Source organism: Hemiscyllium ocellatum, chromosome 4 (assembly GCF_020745735.1).
Source record: "Hemiscyllium ocellatum isolate sHemOce1 chromosome 4, sHemOce1.pat.X.cur, whole genome shotgun sequence".
NCBI lineage: Eukaryota > Metazoa > Chordata > Chondrichthyes > Orectolobiformes > Hemiscylliidae > Hemiscyllium > Hemiscyllium ocellatum.
In genome coordinates, this window is record NC_083404.1 from 4,942,445 (window position 1) to 4,964,743 (window position 22,299).

The window sequence follows — 22,299 nt, forward strand, 5'->3', positions numbered from 1 at the left end:
CTTCAGGTTAGGTTTAGGGTTAGGGTTAGGTTTAGGGTTAGCGTTAGGATTAGCATCAGGTTCAGGGTTAGGGTTAAGCTTAAGGTTAGGGTCTAGGTACGTCGCAGTCTTTTTAACATAACACTGAATGACCAGCATCTCCAGTGACATTGCTTAGTGGCGGGTTGTTTCAGGGATGAAAAATAAGGATAGAATCCGACACCAAGAATGTCACAGGGCAGTGTAAGTTGTTAATGAGGTGAGCTTGGTAAACTACGGTGAGAAATTGTGTTTGGTCTCCTAGCAAAAAGCACTGCAAAAAAACTCAAAGCAACTAGTACTTAGCCAAAATAGAAATGATTCATACCAGCATCTCTTTGCATTTGCTCTGGTAAGATGCTGACAGACATTCAGCAGTATGCCTTTCATATCAATAATATTCATGTACCCTCTTAGCCCAGAGCTTCCTAAAAATATATTGTTGACTTTGTCTTCAGTTTGATTTTCTCCCCCCACCACTTCCTACCTACCGTCTACAATAACCTTCCCCTGCACATAACTGATGCTCTAAGTACAACTTACAGATTTGAGAATTTATACTGGTTACAACCCTGACAATGTTGTAAAGTTTCCCAAGTATGTCCTGTACAAAAAAAAGGACAAATCAAACCTGGCCAATTACTGCCCCACCTCTATTGCTCGATCATCAGTAAAGTGATGGAAGGGCTCTCCAACAGGGTGCTCAACCAGCAACTGCTCAGCAGTAACCTGCTCCGTGATGCCCAGTTTGGGTTCCCCCAGGATTACTCAGCTCCTGACCTCATCACAGCCTTGGTTCAAACATGGTCTAAAGAGCTGAATTCCAGAGGGGAGGGGAGAGGGACAGCCCTTGCCACTTGCATTTGACCGAGTGAGGCATCAAGGAGTCCTAGCAAAACTAGACTCGATGGGAATTGGGAAAAAACCCTCCATTGGTTGGAGTCATACCTGGCACATCGAAAGATAGTCGTCGTTGTTAAAGGTCAGTCATCTCATTTCTGCAGGGGTTGCTCAGGATAGTGCACTAGGCCAAACCATCTTCAGCTGCTTCATCAATGATCTTCTCTCCACCACACTGAAGTGGGCATGTTCGCCAATGATTGTACAACGTTTAGCACCATTCACCACTCCTCAGAAGCTGTTCATGTTCAAATGCAATAACCTCTGGACAATATCCAGGCTGAGGCTGAAAAGTGGCAAGTGACATTTGCATCACACAAATGCCAGGCAATGACCATCACCAATAAAAAACAATCGAACCAATGCCCCTTGACATTCAATGCTGTTATCATCACTGAATCCCCCACTCCCAGCAGCCTGGGGCTTATCATTCACCAGGAATTCAACTGGACTCACCATGTAAACACCGTGGCTGCAGGAGCAGGTCAGAGGCTGGGAAAACTGCTTCGGGTGACTCACCTGCTCACTCCCCTAAACCTGTCCACCATCAACAGACACAAGTCAAGAGTGTGGTGCTGGAAAAGCACAGCAGGTCAGGCAGCATCCAAGGAGCAGGAAAATCAATGTTTCGGCCAAAAGCCCTACATCAGTAAGCCCTTCGTCGGGCTTATGCCTGAAACGTTGACTCTCCTGCTCCTCGGATGCTGCCTGACCAGCTGTGCTTATCTAGCACCACACTCTCGACTCTGATCTCCAACATCTGCATTCCTCACTATCTACAGGCCCAAGTCAAGAGTGTATGGAATACTACCCACTTGCCTGGATGAGTGCAGCTCCAACAACACTCAGGAAACTTGACACAATCCAGGACAAAGTAACCCACTTGAATGGCACTCTATCTACCCCCTCCGTCACCAATGCTCAGCAGTAACAGTGTGTACTATCTACAAGATGCACTGCAGAAATTCACCAAAGATCTTCAGGCAGCACCTTCCAAGCGCATGTCCACTTCCATCTAGAATTCAAGGGCAGCAGGTACATGAGAACAGCATCACCTTCAAGTTCACTTTAAGCCACTCACCATTCTGCTTTGGAAATATATCACAGTTCCTTCAGTGTTGCTGAGTCACACCAGCAGCAACAGGGTCTGCAGCAGTTCAAGAAGGCAGCTCACAATCAGCTTCTCAAAGGCAACTTGGGATGATCTAGTGAAGGAATGGAGATCTGAGCAGTTAGAGTTTTGGATGACTTCAAGTTCACAAAGTATGTGGTCCAACCAGGAGCTAATAAAGGTAATGAAGGTCCAACAGCATGATGGCTGATCAATTGATAGCTCACAGTAGTGTGGAGGCATTGGCCTAGTGGTATTATCACTGGTCAGTTAATCCAGACCACCCATGTAATGTTCTGGAGATCAGGGTTCAAATCCTACCATGTTAGATGACGGAATTTGAATTCAGTAAAAATCTAGAATTAAAAGTTTAATGATGACCTTTGTCAGGGAAAAATCCATCAGGTTCACTAATGGCTTTTAAGGAAGGAAACTGCCATCCTTGGCTGGTCTGGACTATATATGATTCCAGACCCATAGCAATATGGTTGACTCTTAACTACACTCTGGGTAATTAGGGATGGCAATAAATACTGACCTAGACAGTGATACCATCATCCTGTGAATACAATTTAAAACAACACTGAATAAGCTGTAATGTTGGTACCTGTCTGTCACTGCATTTGTCCCTTCAAGGTATATCATTAAGGGGTGGTAGGTCTAGGACAGATGTTAGGGGTAGATTCTTTACTCAGCAAGTCATGAGTTCATGGAATGCCCTGCCAGTAACAGTGGTGGACTCTCCCTCTTTGTGGGCATTTAAACGGGCATTGGATAGGCATATAGAGGATAGTGGGCTAGTGTAGGTTAGGTGGGCTTGGATCGGCACAACATTGAGGGCCAAAGGGCCTGTACTGCGCTGTATTTTTCTATGTTCTATGTAATTTCCACTTTCTGCTTACAAGGCAAGCTTCCAGCTAATGTAGCTGACCTGCTAATAGAAAAAAAGTTTCAAAATTCTTGACTCCATTGGCTGATATCACATCAACTTTTCCTATTCTAGTGTTAAAAAAATAACAGAAGGTGAGTCTGCAGTCTCTAGTTACGCTATGGGTTACTACCATGCAATTTTGATATCTTGTCTGGTTCTCACTCAACCTAACACAGAGATGCAGAGCAGTAACACAAACAACAGATGTAGTTAATATCTTGTGATCTGAGCTCCTTTGAAAAACAGCATAATGAAACCAGTTATTTTTCTAAATGTATGCCCGGACAATATAGCACTCTGCAGCACCATGCATTCCTCTCATTGACCATTATGAGCAATAGCATTGCCTCACTGAAAACAAAACATCCTGACGGCCACAACAGGTCAAGCAGCATCCATGGAGAAAAAGCAGGAAGACTCAGCTCGACTCAAATCGTTAGCTCGCTCTCACTCCACGGATGCTGCCAGATCGCTGGGATCTCCAGCATTTTTGTTTTCAGCACAAATTCCAGCATCTGCAGTAACTTGCTCAGGCATTGCCACACGTATTGTAGCTGGTGCAGTCAGGAAGCTGCTCGAGGGCAATTAGGTATGGGCAATAATTGTGGATCCTTTCCAGCACTGGCCACATCCCATGGACAAATATAAAAAAAAACAGAATAGATAAAGCAAGCAATGGTGTCAAAAAAAGGGCAGATACTTTAAAGGACCATTTAGCAAGTCATTGTATTGGAGTTTCCAATTATCCTCCTGTTTGTAATGGGTAGAGAAAGAAATGAAATACCTTACTTAGTTCCCTGTTACTGGGCACTACACTGACTGATAAAAGAGATGATGCCTGTGATAGACAAGGAGGAGGTGAAGTTGAAAATGAAAGTCTACAGCTAACCTTGCTTGGGCTTTTGCCTGAAACATTGATTTTCCTGCTCCTTGGATGCCGCCTGACCAGCTGTGCTTTTCCAGCACCACTCTAATCTTGCTTGGCAATGGTATATCAATCCTAAGCTTCAGATAGGCTCAACATGGATATGTTTAGCCAATTTCACACAGCATTTCAGTTACACACCTTGTCGATATTTGTAACGTCAGGAGAATGCCAACATAGCTGAGTGTTGCTTTCTGACCTCCTTGTTATGCTTAGTTTCATTTTGCAATGTGATAACTTTCCAATCACTCCTGAGCAGTAAGATAAGTGACTTGCCAAGGGGTGCACTTGTGTTGTTTCCTGTTAGATACAACACTGCACCTTAGGTAGTATGAACTTTAATATTGTGGGAGTCACTTCACAGATCCCATTTATTTTAACGCTCTTCCTGTTGAGTAGAATAGTTTGAAATAGTTTCAGCATCGTCAATTCATCAGTTTCAGTGGTAGAAATGGTGCACCTGTTTCTCATAAAAGACACATTTCCATCTTGAAGTATTGTTATGAATTGCGCTACTAATACTCAAAAGTATCTTTATTTTTAAAATGTAGTGAATGTATGTGCCTAGAAAAACAATACTTGCATTAAAAAAAGTTTAGGTTTCTTTCCTATGAAGTCAACTTATTTAATTTCCACATCCCCGACACAGTGGCACAGTAGTTAGCACTGCTGCCTCACAACGCCAGAGACCTGGGTTCAATTCCTGTCTTAGGTGACAGACTGTGTGGAGTTTGCACATCCTCCCTGTGTCTGTGTGGGTTTCCTCCAGGTGCTCTGCTTTCCTCCCACAGTCCAAAAATGTGTAGGTTAGGTGAATTGGCCATGCTAAATTGCCCGTAGTGTTAGAGCAGTGGGTCTGGGTGGGTTGCAGGTTGGTGTGGACTTGTTGGGCCAAAGGGCCTGTTTCCACACTGTCAATATCTAAAAATAAAACTGTGTACTCTATTCTGTTTCAACATTACTTTCCTTCCAGCGCAGCTCTGAAATACTTCTTGTTTCCAGAATGAGTCTATTTTTTGTCATATAATATAGTCAGCAGAGGAAAAACAATGACATTAACTATTGCTTCCTGTTTTACATGATCTTTTGTTATGGAATCCTTCTTATTACTAGTCAAAATCAACTGACATTTGTCGTTTGAAATGTGATATAGAGTCAATTGTTTTTAAATTGGAGCAAATTAAATCAAACTTGGCTTCTGCCAGAATTTTATTTCCAAGTACAAAACACTGGGTGACAAGTCAACATTTGTTACATGCAAGTGATGTCCTTGCTTCAAACAAACTACTCCAATGGCAAAAAAAAATCAGAAAATGTGAGGTGTGCTGTGTCTGAACATTGCTGGAAAGGTGAGTGTGCTTTGCTAGTCAGCAATTTTCCAAAAGATGTTGCTACAATGCAAGATATCGAGGCTGGTTGTTGTCAAAATTGAACAATGCCCATAAACTAAAAATGCTGCTGAGAATTAATCATTATTTCCTGATGAGATATAAAGAGTTTGAGATTAGACTGCAGAAGTGAGTGTAAAATTACAGTGTCTAAGAATAAATCATCAATCATATTTAAATATAAATAGAAACAGGAGATATTGGAAATAATTCACAGGTGAAAAGTTGACAAGAACAAAGCTGACATTAGAGTCACACCGAAAACATTAACGTGTCGGTTCTCTCTGGAAATGCTATCTGTCAAGTGACGCGAAATTTTCCTTTCAACGTTTCAACATCAACTCTGTTTTCATAAATTTAAAAAACATTATTTTTTCATATGTATTATTGATTCCTTTAAACTGGAGTTGATATATTGATATAATAATGAAAGTTAAATATCTCTAAGTTTATGATTTGTATAATGTTATCTATAATTACATATTTTCCACACACAGAATCTACATTATTTTTTAGAACTATCACCTGCAAGTGCAGCCACTAAGATGTCAATGCATGTCCAAAGCATTACACATCAAAGGAGTTTAGCAAATAATTTGAGCCAATTCTTAACTGCTCAATTAAATGTGAACGAGTTAAAAGTAGTGGGAAGTATCAGGTGTCATCAAAAGCTCATACAGTCAAATTCTCATTATTTTCTCAAAGCAATTTATCACTAATCAACTAGAATCAAGAAATTGATCAATCAAATTTCTTGAACAACTTTTTATTTTTCACTGAAATTGATGTTCCATAGCCAGAATCAGCAGAATCCCTTCATCTCAATCATTTAATTGAATATCGAAATACCTGATCCCTGTGGCACGCCACTCATTACATCTTGCAACCCACTTGACCAATTCATGCTGACTCTGTGTTTCCTGTTAGCTAACCAATCCTTTATCCATGCCAATCCATTACCCTTCCACCATGCACGTTTATTCTCCTTAAGGGATTTTGTGAAGCACCTTATCAAGTACTTCCTGGAAATCTAAGTGCATTTTTATACTCAGCATAAGTTGTTTCTTCAAAGAACTCCAGTAAATTGGTTCAGCACGATTTCCCTTTTACAATATGGATTGTGTTAACCATTTTCCAGTGCACTGTTATGACATCTTTAATAATAGCTTTACCATGAGAGATGTTAAACTAAAGGATCTAAACTTTATCTCTCTCTCTCTCTCTTTCCTGTGCAGTCTTTTTTGATTAAAAGAGTTTACACTTGTTATTTTTTAATCTAATGGAGCTTTCTCAGAATATAGGAAATTTAAAAAATTAAAATAAGCCATATCAGAAACAGAAATGGCTGGAGAACCCAGCAGGTCTGACAACATCTTTGGAGAGAAAACAGACTTAATGCTTCAAGTCCGGTGACTCTTCATCAGAACTTCTGAAGAAAGGACCCAAAAAATTAACTCTACTTTCTCTCCAAAAATACTGCCAGACCTTCAGAGTTTCTGACTCTATATCCCTTATTACCTTTACTTAACAGAGATATATCTATCTCAGATTTAAAACTAACAACTGATCCTTCATCCACAGCTGTATGTAGAAGAGAATTCCAATGCTCCACTATCCTTTGTGTGTAGATGTGTTTCCTAACATCTCTTCCTAATTCTCAGATAATACCCCCGTTCTGGAATCCCAACCAATGGGAACAGTTTATCTTTATCTACCCTGTCTTTTCCTGTTAACATCTTGAGACTTTGATCAAATCATCCCTTAACATTCTAAATTCTGGAGAAAGTAACCCTTTTTTTTATAATCTCTCCCCATTACTTAACCCCAGAAGTCCAGATATCAGAGCAGAGCCAGTGATATTACAGAGGTGGCAGTATTGTAATGAAAATGTAACTGAAAGTTTCTCTTATGGTTAAACATAATCTATACCTCAGTCACATCAGCTTAAACAACTAGACACAGATAAAGCATCATTGAGCAAATTAATATATTACCGTGGATATCAAATCTACTCAGCGCATGATGAAGGAATGGTGAACTTTGTGAGTCATTAGGGATCAACTAAGCTATAGTTTCTGACAAATCGTATCCATTTCCTGCAATCCAAGAATAGTCAGCATCTGTTCATAACTTCATCATCTTTGTAAAGCTTAACTTGTGATGGATCTAACTTCAGAAACAATAGCAGAGTGAAGCTGATATTTCAGTACATGATGTGGGCTACATTCAGCATCTTGTATTCCAAAAGCTTGTTTCTTCAGTCTTGTCAATGTTGAGCATCAGATGTTAATGGGATGTTCAACCTGCTTAACAGCATTGTTGTCAATGGAAATGACAAAGCAGAACATGATGTGTGGTTCTCAGCAGAGCTCACTCAACCTAGACAATAGAACCTGATGCTCAACAAAGACAACAGCACATTTAAGGCATCAACATTTCAAAAATACAGTTATTATGGCTGGAATAAAGCTGACTCTTGACTGTATCAAAAATTATCATTCTCTTTTGACTCCATTTAATGTGACAGTGTCCTTTTATACTACCTTTTTTATCACATATTTATTCCTAAGTACTTAAAGATCATAAAGAATTCTCAGAAGCAACTGTACAACGATGCACTTTGAGAATGGACAATCACGCACCAAACAGTGTATGACATGTTAACATCACCATGTGGAAACATGTATCACAAAATATCAAGCATTATGATTGGTGCCTTACTGTCCCAGCTCAATGAAGAAGAAAATGACCAATTACTTATATATTATGCCTGTTGTCAGAAACCGAATGCAAATACTCTGTTGGGTAGCAGAAAGCACTAGTCTGTGTTTATGCTTGTGAATATTATCACATGCATCCCTACAGTAGGAAGTTCACTCTCTGTGGATGAACCATTAACTGTTGACTACCTGTATACTGCTAGCCATGTCAAAATCTGATCATTAACCTAATCATCCACACCTAGTCAGGTCATCTTCATGTACACAACTATAAGATTTTAGTATCTCACAGAAACACACAATTGAGTAGCTTATCTGAACTACCACTGCATAATAAGAATGAACTGGTTTGTGACAATGAAGACCACATGATCACAATGATTTCATATGTGTTTATGATTCTTGTTCTGTGAAATGTTAAATGCAAAATAAGTAATATAGTGAACAAATTATGTCTAACTAAAACTAAGTGACCTTGCAAGCAGACACAGAATTGATTCTGAATTAGAATAATTAATGAGATTGAGTTTTTTGAAGAAGTAATAAAGAGGATTGATGAGGGCAGAGCGGTAGATATGATCTATGTGGACTTCAGTAAGGCGTTCGACAAGGTTCCCCATGGGAGACTGATTAACAAGGTTAGATCTCATGGAATACAGGGAGAACTAGCCATTTGGATACAGAACTGGCTCAAAGGTAGAAGACAGAGGGTGGTGGTGGAAGGTTGTTTTTCAGATTGGAGGCCTGTGACCAATGGAGTTCCACAATGATCAGTGCTGGGTCCTCCACTTTCTGTCATTTACATAAATGACTTGGATGTGGCCATGAGACGTACACTTAGTAAGTTTGCAGATGACATCAAAATTGGAGGTGTAGTGGACAGCGAAGAGGGTTACCTCAGATTACAACAGGATCTTGACCAGATGGGCTGAGAAGTGGCAGATGGAGTTTAATTCAAATAGATGGGAGGTGCTGCATTTTGGGAAAGCAAATCTTAGCAGGACCTATACACGTAAAAATAAGGTCCTAGGAGTGTTGCTGAATGAAGAGACCTTGGAGTGCAGGTTCATAGCTCCTTGAAAGTGGAATTGCAGGTAGATAGGATAATGAAGAAAGGGCTTGGTATGCTTTCTTTTATTGGTCAGAGTATTGAGTACAGGAGTTGGGAGGTCATGTTGCAACTGTACAGGACATTGGTTAGGCCACTGTTGGAGTATTGCATGCAATTCTGGTCTCCTTTCTATCGGAAAGATATTATGAAACTTGAAATGGTTCAGAAAAGATTTACAAGGATGTTGCCAGGGTTGGAGGATTTGAGCAATAGGGAGAGGCTAGGGCTGTTTTCCCTGGAGCGTCAGAGGCTGAGGGGTGACCTTATAGAGGTTTACAAAATTATGAGGGACATGAATAGGATAAATAGGCAAAGTCTTTTCCCTGGTGTCCGGGAGTCCAGAACTAGAGGGCATAGGTTCAGGATGAGAGGGGAAAGATATAAAAGAGACCTAAAGGGCAACTTTTTCACACTGAGGGTGGCACGGGTATGGAATGAGCTGGCAGAGGATATGGTGGAGGCTGGTACAACTGCAACATTTAAGAGGCATTTGGATGGGTATATGAATAGGAAGGGTTTGGAGAGATATGGGCCGGGTGCTGGCAGGTGGGACTAGATTGCTTTGGGATATCTGGTCGGCATGGATGGGTTGGACTGAAGGGTCTGTTTCCATGCTGTTCATCTCTATGACTCTATACTAATGCTTGATTGGTTGGCTGGTTGCAATGCAGAATAATGCCAACAGTGTGGGTTCAATTCCTGCACTTGCTGAGGTCACTATGAAGGATCCTCCTGCTCAACCTCTCTCCTCACCTGAGGCACGGTGACCCTCAGGGTAAACCCACCACCAGTCATCTCTTTGTGATGACAAAGCAGTCCCATGGTCCTCTGGGACAACAGTGACTTTACCCATGCTTTACCAATGTTTGGTATCACCTGTATTGCACATGGAACTCAAGCAATTATCCTTAAAGTGAGGCATTGACACTTTGCCCAGGACATAAAGCCAGGTTTTGTTAAGTTGAAAGAACAATCCTGTGAAGCAGTCTGACATCAGTAAGGCACTGCTTCTCAAAGAGTTCTTCAGAAATAGTGCAGTTTGTACACTCAGTGAAAAATGTTCTAAACTATGTCCCACATTTCTACAACTGACCTCCAACAAGCCCAAGTTGATATTTTTGGAGAATTGCAAACAAACCCCTGGTCCCAACATTTTTGCTTGCTCATGACCTACAGAGTAAATGGTGGAAAACTACCACAACAGATTCCATCAACACTACTTCAGTCATTGACATGACAGACAAATTATTTACAAAATGGAGTTGCCAGGGTCTGTCTCTTAAGACAATGTAGTCCAATTCATTTTCACTCAGTTCATAGAGAGATGGGCAAGCTACAGGAATCCACCATCTGGTATACGCAGACCTGACACCCTCACCCTTGAACTTACAACCCATCTCTGACCCAAAAGCTTTCACCATTGAACCCTGTCAGCTCCACCACTAACCTGACACCCCTACCCCAGACCAGACAAGCCCCTCAAATCGAGTGCTGAGTGGTAAAATGATAATCACATTAGTGAATGGCAAGATGCCTATTTACATGCATTAACATCTCATTGTTAGCTAATCTCACCTCATTAACAAGCAGTTTCCCACACTGCCACCCATTCAAAAGAGTACCTAGCTTGATTGGAGACTCCCAATCAGCATTGCTGCTCTGAACCTCCATCTTGGACACCAGGCACCAACATCTCAGACCACACACTGTGGGCAATGACTACATTCACCGCGCCCCGCCCCAGGTCCCCACCAACCCCTCCCCCCATCCTGAAGGCATCATGACACATCTCCAGTCCACTGACAATATGAATCTGCATTTCGATGCTGTAGTGTAGAGAGCACCTTTCATTGCTGCCAGGGCTCTTGTCTTGCAGTAACAGATACTCAATTCATGAACTCCACCTGCGTGCACTTCAAAGTTCGTCTCTTGCTTTGCAAGTGCTCACTCACTTTATGCCAACTGTGTTCTTACTTTATTTAACTTTTCGCCGCTCAGCTGCCTGAGTCAGATCTTAAGTCAGCTCACAGTACTTTTGCCCTGACTTGCTGTTATAGTGCAGACATAAAGCCAGGCAGTTTGTGATGGCTGTCAATTGATGGGATCAATCAAGGGGATGCTCATGTTGTTGCATCAATGTTATAATGCTGCAAGAGGCCACAGCAAGTCCACTGCATGTGCTTCATCCAATGGTCAGGTCCGAATGTCCAAGGGGTGTAGTCCTGAATCAACCCGAGGGGGCAAGCTGTGAGGAGACAGGACACCCTGATAAATAAATGATGGACGTCATCACATCTCAGTCCAGGGGCATGTACAAGATCAATCCTCTACTTGGGGCAGTCTGGGAGGTGGCCACAGTAGGTCCTGCCAGTTTGGTGAAAGCAATGAGGGGAATTGTGGCTGGTCAGTCAGGGAGCTGCAAGCACATTGGTCAGAAGTTTGCTCACTCATCAGTAAGGGCTGGCTGTGCCTGTCAGTCAGGGAAATGGCCATTGGTCAGTGTTGTAGGATATCTCAGTGAAAGTCAGTGGGGCAAGGAGAGAAGCTGCTATTAGGAGAGTCTGTTTTGGTTAGGATTTTGGGGTAATCCATGATGAAGATTGGAGGTAGCAAGCTGGGATGCAGTGGGAGCCAGAATGGTGAAGGGCAGGGGTTACTGGACGCTTGGGTGAAGGAGGTAGTATTGCGTACGAGCACATGGGTACACTGTGGGAGGGGAGGGGCTGTCAGCACTCACTGGCAACAGGGTCTCAAGGAGGGGGGTCTATGCAGCATGATGGTAGGCAAGACTGAGGGGTAGAGCCAGGGCTCAGTGTAATGATGAGAACTATCCATGTGACTCCAGTGGCATATGGGAGATCTGTACTAATGGGTTAGATTAGATCACTTATAGTGTGGAAACAGGCCCTTCGGCCCAACAAGTCCACACCGACCCACAATCCACTTCATTTACCCCTTCACCTAACAACACATTTAGCATGGCCAATTCACCTAACCTGCACATCTTTGGACTGTGGGAGGAAACCAGAGCACCCGAAGGAAACCCACGCAGACACAGGGAGAATGTGCAAACTCCACACAGTCAGTCGCTCGAGGCGGGAATTGAACCCAGGTCTCTGGCGCTGTGAGGCACCAGTGCTAACCGGTGTGCCACCACGCCGCCCACAAGCCCTGACAACCCTGTTAGCCCTCATAACCCTGAGACCATGTCCTCTGGTCCTAGACTCTCCCACAAGGGGAAACATCCTCACGGCATTTGCCTTGTTGAGCCCCTTACGAATCCTGTATGTTTCTGTGAGATCCCCTCTCATTCTACTAAACTCCTGTGAGTAGAATCCCAACCTGTTCAACCTTTGCTCATAAGACAACCCCTCCTCATCCCAGGGAACCTTCTCCAACCGGCCTCCCATGAAATAATATCCTTCCTTAAATAAGGGAACAAAAACAGTTCACTATACTCCAGATGTGGCCTCACTAGCACTTGGCACAGTTGCAGTAAGACTCCCCCACTCTTGTACTCCAGGCTGCCAATTTCTTCCACAGTTGTAGTAAAAGTTGTAAAAGGGCAGTGGGAGGGGGTGGGTGTGATGCCCATGGTAGGTATCGACGTCTCCATCTGCAAACCTGCATCAATTTTCCAACAGGAATAGAACCCTTGTATTTCTGACAAATATTACTGATTTAGTTCCTCATACACACAATTTCAAGGTTTGCAGTTGGCACAAAACTTGGAAGAATTGCAAACTGATTTATTATTTAAATATAAAGAACGTACAGCAGAAATGAAGGTTGGAAAGGGGTTGGATGTTTGCAGAATGGTGCAGGCAGGAAAACAGGGGGAGGATTTCTGAAAATATCATGATTGAAGCCACAAATACTCAGAATGTCTTCTGCTCAATTTTGAGACCTGAGAGGCATAAGATGGACTCTAATCAGAGTAAAAGGCCAGATACATGTTACACTGCACCACAATGGAAAAGAGATCACAGAGACCTTGTGTGTCATTCCAAATCAGCATCATTTTTTATTTAAACAGAGCTGTGCACATAGCTTTGAACCTCCAGCTGCAGCAGAGACAGAGATTGACTCATTATCCAGGCCGGCAGATTTCATTGATGAAATGCCATGGCTAGGACCACTTGAGGATATTTCAGACCTTACATCCCTCTTTGAAGAAATCCTAGAAGAAGTGGGAAAAGGCTGTACCAAAACTGAAGTAGAGCAGCTGCAGAACGATGTTCTAGACCTTCTTATAGGAAACAGCGGCTGAGATGAAGAGGTTAGTTCAAGGAGAAAGTGAGGACTGCAGATGCTGGAGATCAGAGCTGAAAATGTGTTGCTGGAAAAGCACAGCAGGTCAGGCAGCATCAAAAAAGCAGGAGAATCGACGTTTCGGGCATGAACCCTTCTTCAGGGCTGAAGAAGGGCTTATGCCCGAAACGTCGATTCTTCTGCTCTTTGGATGCTGCCTGACCTGCTGCGCTTTTCCAGCAACACATTTTTCAGTTAGTTCAAGGATCCCTTGTTTGATTGGAGAGATAGTGCTGATCAAAGTCTCTGCTGTCTCTTTTGACAACTTGTCGGAAAAAGTGAGCTGCTTATTGTCTGCTTATTCTATTAAACACACCTACAACATTCAGCAACCATTGTGAATAACTGAAGGAAAACATTGACAAAAACAGGAATTATTAGAAAAGTTCAGTGGAGAGAGAAATCATGGTTAACATTTCGAATCTGATGACCCTTCCCCAGAACTGATGGTAGCTAGGAAAATGTTGGTTTACATGCAGAAGAGGGGGTGGGAGAGGGGGTGAGGGGTAAACAATAGTTGGGGATAGAGCACAAAGAGCGAGAGGAGCAGTTGGACAAAGGAGTGGATAACAATCTGGTGAGGAAGGTGAATAGTTGTTCATGGGGACTGTTAGTGACTAACAATGGACTGTGTGTAATAGCAAACTTGGTGATATCAAGGCCTGGTGTGTGGGGGTTGGGGTAGGAACATCAAAGAGCTCAAGCCATCAAGTTATTAATCTCGATATCAAGCCCAGAGGGGTGTAGGGTCCCCAAGTGGAAAATCAAATGCTGTTCTTGTTTTTGTTTCTGGTTTACAGCATCTGCAATTCTTTCCGTTTTTATGAAGAAAAGCGGTCTTGGGGAAAAAGACCCATAACAACAATAGAAAACCAATGAGAGACTACAATTGAGTCCCATTAGCAGCAAAGGAAGTAGTAGAGAGTTTTCTCAGCCAACGCTTTCAGGATAAAACTATTGACCTTCTAGACTGCCTTGGTAAATAATGAAAGGCTTTTGCCTGAAACATCAATTCTCCTGCTCCTTGGATGCTGCCTGACCTGCTGCACTTTTCCAGCAACACATTTTCAGCTTTTGCCTGAAACACCAATTCTCCTGCCCCTTGGATGCTGCCTGCCTTGCTGAGCTTTTCCAGTACCACACTTTCAACTGCCTTGGCAAATCATCAAGTTCTGACCTGAAATGTCAACTCCCCTTCTTCTCTGATGCTGGGATTTTTCCAGCTCCACCCATTGTCCACTCTGACTCTCCAACATCTGCACTTCTCACTATCTCCAAGAACCTTCAAGTCAACCTGTAAAAATGAGCTAAAACTGATCAAAGTTTTGGTTTAGGGTGAGAGGGGAAAGATAAAGAAGAGACCTAAGGGGCAACTTTTTCACGCAGAGGGTGGTATGTGTGTTATGAGCTGCCAGAGGAAGTGGTGGAGACTGGTACAATTGCAACATTTAAAAGGCATCTGGATGGGTATATGAATAGGAAGGGTTTGGAAGGATACGGGCCAAGTGCTGGCAGGTGGGACTAGATTGGGTTGGGATATCTGGTTGGCATGGACAAGTTGGACTGAAGGGTCTGTTACCGTGCTGTACATCTCAATGACTCTATGACTCCAAAGTTCTACAAGAACTGGAAACGTCTAATTACATACAAACTGCTAACCAGAAGACCCCACCAGTAGCACTCACTCAGCAACTATTTTAAGATGTGTTCTCACTCACTGTTTGCCAATGAAACTCTTAGGAGAAAGTGACTGATTCCGAGATTGACCTTTCAAGCAAGTTTGCTGACCAGAATACTGGCCAGAAATGTCCGAAACATCCTGATCGAGCAGTTTACGTCCTTGGTCATGATAGAGCAATCCTACTTTCTATTGGAGTCCCTGAGATGTCATTGTCTATGTGCCAGCAGCCTTAATGTGCAGTGTGTGTCAGTGTATGCCACTGCCAACAGAAATACTTACCCTGGAAGTTACGGAGAGGTTTTCATTTCTGCGCCTCCAGGAATTTACTTCATCCCTGAACCAAAAGGCAATGCAGAATGAAAGGAGAAAGAGAATTTAAGTTTTCTCCTCCCTTTGCAAGAGTCTGTACTCATTCACGTCCTGGAGAGTTCTCCTTTGAAATAGTTTATCTTTGATCAGTCTTCACTGCTGTTACATTCAGGTCTTGCAAAGAGTCACAGACAAAGGTAGTGCTAAGTATGTTGATATATTTTATATGTCTTTCAAGAGAGTCGAGAGCACTATTGTTTCACCCGTTCCCTATGTCTGTTCTATTGTATGGCTTTTACCTCCCATAGATCCATCAAGAGTGACATAGGAGTTGGAGCTGGGGATGAAGATGACCAAGGAGACCACTTGGGGCGCAAAATGTAAGGAAGTTCATGTGCACAGGTAGAATCACCTTGATGAGGATTTCAAGATAACTCACGTGCTGAATAGAGGCATATTTTAAATAGAGCTAAAGCAATGATGAGTCCCTGCTAGTGCAGGTATGACAATCAAAACTCTACTCAACAGGACACAATTTAGAGTTATACAGACATAGAGATGCACAGTTGGAAACAGAGCCTTCGGTCCAACTCGTCCATGCCAACAGAAATCATAAACTAACCTAGTCCCATTTGCCAGCACTTGACCCATAACCCTCTAAATCCTTCCTATTCGTACATCCATCCAGATGCCTTTGAAAGATTGTCATTGTGCCAGCCTCCACCACTTCCTCTGACAGCTCATTCCATACACGTGCAATCCTTTGCATGACAAAGTTACCCCTTAGGTCCCTTTTAAATGTTACCCCACCTCACCCTAAACCTATGCCCTCTTGTCTGGACTCCCCCACTGTAGGGAAAGGACCTTGTCTATTTACCTGTCCATGCCTGTCATGATTTTATAAACTTCTAAGAGCCTATTCAGCCTCTCCCTATATCTCAAACCCTCCAACCCTGGCATCATCCTTGTAATTCTTTTCTGAAGCCTTTCAAGTTTCACAACATCCTTCTGATAGGAGGAAGACCAGAATTGCACACTTCTTGTGCTATTCCGTTCTATGTTCTATGTAATGAAATTCCATTCAGCTGTGTCATCATACATAAATACCGCAGATACTGAAAGGCTGAAATAAAAACTGAAAAGGCTGCAAACATTCAAGCAGTTTCCTTGGAGAGAGACAGATCTAAGATTTTAAATTGGTGATGTAATGTGCCTTTTCAACTCTGGTGATTTTCACACAGATCAGGAGACATGTGGATGGATTGTTCAAGGCTATGGTGAGGATTAAAGTCTATAATTGGCTATGGATTTATTGAAATTACAGACCTGACATTCCCACAGGGATTTCCAATTCATTCCATAAGACCTAAACCGATCAGAGTAGGAGTAGATTGCTTTATCTCCACTTTCCTAATTTGCCCATAGTCTTTGACTCTTTTGTGCATCTATCTAAGTCAGCCTTGAAGATATTCAGGAATTCAGAGTCCACCACTGACTGTAGAAGAGAATTCTAAGGAAAAATAACTCTCCAAGAGAACAAATTTATTCTTCTTTTCAAATGGCCAATCCCTTCCTTGTCAATTGTGCCCCCTAGTTCTAGATGTGTTCATGCAAGGAGACACCATTTCAGTATCTATAGGTAGAATTGTGGCTTTGGAGTTGCAATCACATCAGCTGTGGTCTTATTGAATGGTGCGCAGGTTTGGGGGTATCACATCCCCATTCCTGCTTCTTGTTCACATAGTTGCCCTTTCTGTACAATGCCACTTTGCTGCAGGGGAGAGGTTTTTGTGTTCCATTGATCCCAGGAGTGAAGCCAGCAGGAATGCTGAACTTCTGGCAGGGCCAGCCATGGTAGTGAGGCTGGAGGAGGGGAACCAACAAAGTGCAATCCAAAACAAGTTCCCAATGGTGAGCCAGGCGGAGGATACTCGTGAGATATCAATACGATGGCGAATGATGGGTGCAGTAGCTGGAAGGTCTCTAGTCATCGAGGTTCCTTTTCCACTGGAACTGAATTTACCTTCTGTCACATAGTGGTAAAAACAATGACTGCAGATGCTGGAAACCAGATTCTGGATCAGTGGTGCTGGAAGAGCACAGCAGTTCAGGCAGCATCCAACAAGCAGCGAAATCTACGTTTCGGGCCAAAGCCCTTCATCAGGAATAGAGACAGTGAGCTGGAAGCATGGAGAGATAAACTAGAGGAGGGTGGGGGTGGGGAGAGAGTAGCATAGAGTACAATGGGTGAGTGGGGGAGGAGATGAAGGTGATAGGTCAGGGAGGAGAGGGTGGAGTGGATAGGTGGAAAAGGAGCTAGGCAGGTCGGACAAGTCCGGACAAGTCATGGGGACAGTGCTGAGCTGGAAGTTTGAAACTAGGATGAGGTGGGGGAAGGGGAAATGAGGAAACTGTTGAAGTCCACATTGATGCCCTGGGGTTGAAGTGTTCCGAGGCGGAAGATGAGGCGTCCTTCCTCCAGGCGTCTGGTGGTGAGGGAGCGGCAGTGAAGGAGGCCCAGGACCTCCATGTCCTTGGCAGATTGGGAGGGGGAGTTGAAATGTTGGGCCACGGGGCAGTGTGGTTGATTGGTGCGGGTGTCTCGGAGATGTTCCCTAAAGCGCTCTGCTAGGAGGCGTGCAGTCTCCCCAATGTAGAGGAGACCGCATCGGGAGCAACGGATACAATAAATGATATTAGTGGACGTGCAGGTAAAACTTTGATGGATGTGGAAGACTCCTTTAGGGCCTTGGATAGAGGTGAGGGAGGAGGTGTGGGCACAGGTTTTACATTTCCTGCGGTGGCAGGGGAAGGTGCCAGGATGGGAGGGTGGGTTGTAGGGGGGCGTGGACCTGACCAGGTAGTCATGGAGGGAACGGTCTTTGCGGAAGGCGGAAAGGAGTGGGGAGGGAAATATATCCCTGGTGGTGGGATCTTTTTTGGAGGTGGCGGAAATGTCGGCGGATGATTTGGTTTATGCGAAGTTTGTAGGGTGGAAGGTGAGGACCAAGAGCGTTCTGTCCTTGTACCCTGTGCTTGCTGATGTACAACAACAATCCCATGTTAATGGATGCCCTGTACAAGGCTTCTACCTGGATCACAAAACCCATGAACAATGATATGGATTGTCCTAGGTGATAATCATGCTCGTTAGCGAGTGATTGATAATGTCGATGTTTGTATCCAGTTAAATCCTATCAGAGTCATATATATGTTCCTATTTTCTTCTTACAAGAATATACATTTCATTCCTTTGAACTCTAATACATACAAAACTAAACTATTAATCTTTTCTTGTGTTACAACACTTTCAACACATGTGTCAGTCCAGTGGATCTTCTCAGAACTGCTTTCTAAGTATATTCCTCCTTAAGTATAACTAGATACAATCCTCCAGATGTGGTTTCATCACTATCCTGTATCTCCATCCTGTTTGCAATATAAAGCCAGCTTCTATTTGCCTTTTTAATTACCTGCATGCTCACCCTTTATTAATTAATGAATAAACATATCAAGATAACTCTGTACTGCCGTATTCTGCAGTCTTCATTAAAATAATATTCTGCTTTTCATTCTTTCTGACAAAGTAAGGTATTCTTACATATTGCCAGGTTATACCCCAACTACCAAAGTTTTTGCTCACTCACCTCAATTATCTATTATCCTTTGCAGACATTTTGTCTCATTCACTCGAACAACTTGCTTCTCTACCTTTCTTTATATCACCAGCAAATTTGGTTGCAATGCAATCAGTCATACAAATCACTCAAAGCCCTATCCCTGACCCCTGACTAGTTATAGTTTACTAACTTAAAACCAATCTATTCATCCTGACTCAGGCCCCTCTTAGTTACATTTCCCAGTAAAAGCTGCAAGGAAGCCAAATCATGTTTCCAATGCACTAAGATTTTTGGGGTTCTAACCTTCATTCCTCCTACACAACAGCCATCCCTCTCACCAAAATTAAAATTCTATTTTTGAAAAGCATGGGCTGATCAGAGGCAGTCTGCATGAAATTATAAGGGAATGTTGTTTTTAACTAGTTCATTTGTGTCTTTTGTTAAAAAAACGTTGCTGTATGTGCAGTTCAACTGAGTCTGCAAATCACTATGGTGCTGATTTAATTCTTTAATTTATAAAGCTCACTTATTCTGGTGTGACAGAAGAAAACTACTTACTGGTCTATCGAGAAGGTAATAATCTTGCACTGAACAAGGTGCAGATAATTGAGGATTAATAACTAGTTACAAATTATATTTATATAGTAGACATTGTTGCACAGACATGAGGAGGCCATGAACATTAGATCTTACTGCTCCCAGATCCTAAGCTGTCCTGGCTTCAAGTCCACATAACATCATCATTGTGGGTGGTAGCTATGGCATTCCTCATTATAATCCTTCCATAGCCTTTCAGACCAAGACATATGGTATATTGATGAAGGGAATGCTTGTGAGACATTTTATATTGGTCAGTTCCAATCTGTAAGGCACAATGTGTTGGAGAGAATGTCATGGCATGGCTGAAGCAGAGACTTGAAGCTGGCATCTGTATTAATGATGGGTGTTTTTAGTTTCACAGATTGCATGCACTGATGTTCCCCAGGGGTTTCTCTGCTAAGGTCTCTTGATTCCTATGCGCATAAATGATTTTCACAAGAGGCCATATCAAAGTTTGTTGATTATGATAAATTAAAGACCATTGTGCACTGTCAGGAAGATTACAGGGAATTTCAGAAGTACAAATATGATTGGGTGGATGGAAAGAAAGGTGGTATGTACACTTTAACAACAAAAGAAGGGTGAATCTTATATTGAGATATAAGTGTGAACAAAGTGAAGGAAGAGAAAAGTGTACTACTGAATGTAAATTGAAAGACAGATCCAATCACAGATGTAGGCAGCAAATACATAAATAATTTTGATTTCTGTAAGACAGACCGTATCAGTTTATTGCATGCAATTTTGCAATTCCCCTTTATAAGAAGATTAAAAACATGGAAAAAGTGAAGTGAACACTTACTACAATGCGAGTCTATAATTAATGTTCCATTATTGTTAGAAAAATAAACAGTTAAGGGAGTGGGCTCATAATGTTTAAAGTATTTAAAAGAATTAAATTTTGAAAGGACAGTGGAAGATTTACTCCACACAGATAATACTAAAGAGGCATTGACTTAAGATTATCACATGAAAAGTAAAATGGGACCTTAAGAGATTTTGTTTTGTGTGTGACATTAATAGATGATGCAACATTTCCCCAGAAGTGATTGTTGAAGTGGAGACTGGAATATCATTTAAGATATGACTGTATTTGCAAAAGTGGAACATATGAGGACACTACAAAGGGTCATAAAGTTGGATTAAAGTTGACAGCAGTAACTAAAGAACTACAGAATCAGAGGTAAATGGATACCAGAGCAGATGAGCAAGCAGTTTCACTCAATCTTGCAATCTATCAACATTGACAGCTGTTAAAGTGAACTTGGGAATTTCACAGATAGAAAAGACAGATAAAAGCATTGCAACTCACAATAAATGGATATGATAGAATTTTGTTTGATCTTGGCACTGTGCATCTCCATATGGATACATTTTTTATCTACTGCCAAACAATCATGGAATATGTTGATGAAAACATTGCAAAACTAAATGTTTTTGCATCATAAATTGTTTGGTTTGTAGTTGTTTTCTTCATAAAATATGGAATAATTATGACAAATGTTGTTGCAACAAATATCCCACTTGAATTGTTTCATCTGACCCAAAAACAGTGAGGGATACTGTGAAATGAGCTGCATTCAAGCATAAAAACATGACCACCCTTCAATTTTACTAAAACTAGAAACTTAAATCCAGTTAGAAAGGCATTTCTACAAGTATTTAAAAAAGAAAACAGAAATGGGTGTGAGTGTCTGTCTTCTGGCGAGTGAGTCTGGGAATTAACAGTGGGAAATAGGGAAAAATTGGAAGCACTAAACAAATATTTTGTGCCTTTCTTCACAATGGAATGTAAATATAATATCCAAGAAATACTTAAGTCAAGAGGGCCCAGCAATCCAAATGGAAAGTGTAAAGAGAAAACTATTAGAATTAAATGCTGACTAATTGGATGTTGAGCTGGTTTAAGAGAAGTCTTGCTAAAACTGTACAAGGCATTGAAGAGACTCAAGCTGGAGTTCTGGGTAATGTTTTAATCTCCTCACTCAAGGAACATTATATATGCATTGGTGGGTTCATAAGGTTGATTCCTGGGATGAAGGGATTGTCTAATAAGATGCAGTTGAGCAGGTTAGCTCTATACTGTCTTATAATGTACAGTTGAGTAGGTTATGTGTTGCTGGAAAAGCGCAGCAGGTCAGGCAGCATCCAAGGAGCAGGAGAATCGACGTTTCGGGCATGAGCCCTTCTTCAGGAATGAGGAAAGTGTGCCCAGCAGGCTAAGATAAAAGGTAGGGAGGAGGGACTTGGGGGAGGGGCATTGGAAATGCGATAGGTGGAAGGAGGTCAAGGTGAAGGTGATAGACTGGAGTGGGGGTGGAGAGGTTAGAAAGAAGATTGCAGGTTAGGAAGGTGGTGCTAAGTTCAAGGGTTGGGACTGAGACAAGGTGGGGGGAGGGGAAATGAGGAAACTGGAGAAATCTGAGTTCATCCCTGTGGTTGGAGGGTTCCTAGGCGGAAGATGAGGCGCTCTTCCTCCAGCCGTCGTGTTGCTATGGTCTGGCGATGGAGGAGTCCAAGAACCTGCATGTCCTTGGCGGAGTGGGAGGGGGAGTTGAAGTGTTGAGGCACGAGGTGGTTGGGTTGGTTGGTCCGGTTGTCCCAGAGGTGTTCCCTGAAACGTTCCGCAAGTAGGCGGTGTGTCTCCCCAATATAGCGGAGTGCAGTGGATGCA